General features: G+C 36.2%; 1 non-coding gene across 1 annotated transcript; it reads left to right on the forward strand.

Annotated features, from left to right (window-relative positions):
* Window positions 1-870: 870 nt before the first annotated feature.
* Window positions 871-980, forward strand: LOC143668668 (U6 spliceosomal RNA). The gene has a single exon (XR_013168531.1). It is a non-coding gene; the product is annotated as a U6 spliceosomal RNA (small nuclear RNA).
* The last annotated feature ends 1,446 nt before the right edge of the window (window positions 981-2,426 follow it).

The raw sequence follows: 2,426 nt of genomic DNA on the forward strand, positions 1-2,426 counted from the left end.
GTATAAGATGACTGAACAGGTTATTTTACAACTTTCTTAATAACTCTGGAAGAAATTATTTTGCTTTCTCTTAGTTTACATAGAACAATGCTGTCTGATAGGATAACCAGTTGGGCTTCTGACTGGCTGTGGTGGTTTATAAAGCCCCCAAACCACCACAGCCAGTCAGAAGCTCAACTGGCTTTATGGACCCCAGAAAATCATGTTCTTAAGGCTAATCCATTCCTTTGGGTGTGCACACATTGTAAGTAGGATCTTTTGGTGTGTAGTGTCTTAAGTCATGACCCATCTCATTTAGGGTGGGTTTAATCCTCTTAGTGAAGTCTTTTATAAATGGGATGTATATGGAAAGAGACATAGAGGGAAAGTAGATGGAGAAATTGAAAGAGAAAAGCCAGGAAAGTTGAGAGAAAAAGAACCACAGAAACAGAGAGGAGGTTACTGAAACCAGAAACTGGAAGCAACAAAACCCAGGAGAGATAGGAGAGACCAGCAGATGTCACCATGTATCTTACCATGTGACAGAAGAGCTGAGCATCGCTGGTAGTAGGTCTTCAGGGAGAAAGCACTGAGTGCTGTTGCCTTGACTTGAATATTTTCCATGGTGTCAGAACTATAAACTTGTAAGTTCCTAATCCCCATTGTAAAAGCCAACCCATTGCAATGGTGTATTGCATTTTGTCAGCATTAGCAAACTAAAATACTTGCAAAGTGTCTTAATACTTACTCTTCGCAAAAGTAAAATGAGAATTATAATATGAATACCTACCCTTACCCTTAATAAGAAAATTCATATAAAATATTTTGTATAGTGTCATCCTACGTAGATCGTCACTCAGTAATTGTTAGGCATTACTAAAATTAATAAAAGTCAATATGGTGCTAGTTTTACATATAGTAAAATTGGAATGATACAGAGAAGATTATCATGGCCCCTGCACAAGGATGATAAGCAAATTCGTCAACCGTTCCATGTTAAAAAAAAAAAAATCAGTATGTGACCACTAGATAGACTTTTGAATCACCATTTTTATATGAATAAATGAAACATTTATCTAAACACACTGAATATAAGTATCCTATCACTTTTATCTTTGGCAGATGTTTCAGGACCAGCCTGTAGTTTTTGTTGCATAAATGCATGAACAAAGCTGTTTGTGCGTGTAATATAATAAAGTTAATGGAACAGTTTTGTTCATGAATGCTCAAATTGTCCTTAATTTTTTTAAAAAAAGCTTCTTCAAAGTGTACCTAATCCTTCTGTAGGACTACAACTCTATTAGCTTTAGATCCTATATAGAATTGTTATTTTACCTTCCCCAAAGCATGGATTAGGAAGTCTTTCAACATCAGAACTTTCAGCAGAAAAATCAGAATTTATTATTACTAATCTAAGCTTTAAGGCTTTCATGCACACATTGAGAGGAAGTTTAATGGGAGGTAATTTATAAGACTGATGTCTCATTGAGGAATTATTGGAAAGAGAGAATTAGAATACCTCGTGTGGTGTTTTGAAGCTGTATGTGCTCCGTAAAAGATCATGTTCTTAAAGCTAATCCAGTCCTGTGGGTATGGACCCATTGCAAGTAGGATCTTCTGATGAGTAGGATCTTAAATTGAGATATGACTCACCTCATTCAGAGTGGGTCTTAATCCTTTTAGTGGAGTCCTTGATAAGGGGACAAAAGAAAGAGAGAAGACACAGAAAAAAGTCCCAGGGAAGCTCAGAGAGAAAAGTCAGAGGAACTGAGAGACAAGGACACCTGCAGAATCTCAGAGAAAAAGTGAACTGAACCAGAAGCTGGAAACAACAAAACCAGGAGAGAAGGGAGAAATGAGCAGATGTCACCATGTTTCTTGCCATGTGACAGAGAAGCTGAGGATCTCTGGTAGCAAGTTTCCAGGAAGAAGATATCATCTAGCTGATGCTTTGATTTATACATTTTTCAAGGCCTCAGAACTGTAAATTTATAAGCTAATAAGTCCCCAGTGTAAAAGTCAACCCATTTTTGGCATATTGCATTCTGTCAGCTTTAGCAAATCAAAGCATTTTGTCTCTTTAAAATACAGTTGAATAGAAAATACTTTGGCCATTTGTATTTATTCCTGTCCTCTATATGCTTCTCAAATATTGCACATGTGGCATTTCTCTACCACTTCTGTTTTTCAGCTAAGCACAAAGCCAATACTCTCACAGAATACTGGTGGGAAACTGATTTGTATTCATCATTATATACTAGTATAATTAATAAGCTTTTTACTTTTCAACAAACATTCTCATGATTTTGCTTTCTAATAGATAATGAAGAAGTTCAGGACACAAAACATAGTAAAAAGTAAATAGCTCTGTGAAAGGTTGAAACATATGTTTCAAACGTGTGTAGACTCACCGTGTTTGGACCAAATTTACTTTCAAGAGAATAAAC

Source organism: Tamandua tetradactyla, chromosome 24, assembly GCF_023851605.1.
Source record: "Tamandua tetradactyla isolate mTamTet1 chromosome 24, mTamTet1.pri, whole genome shotgun sequence".
NCBI classification, from domain to species: Eukaryota; Metazoa; Chordata; class Mammalia; order Pilosa; family Myrmecophagidae; genus Tamandua; species Tamandua tetradactyla.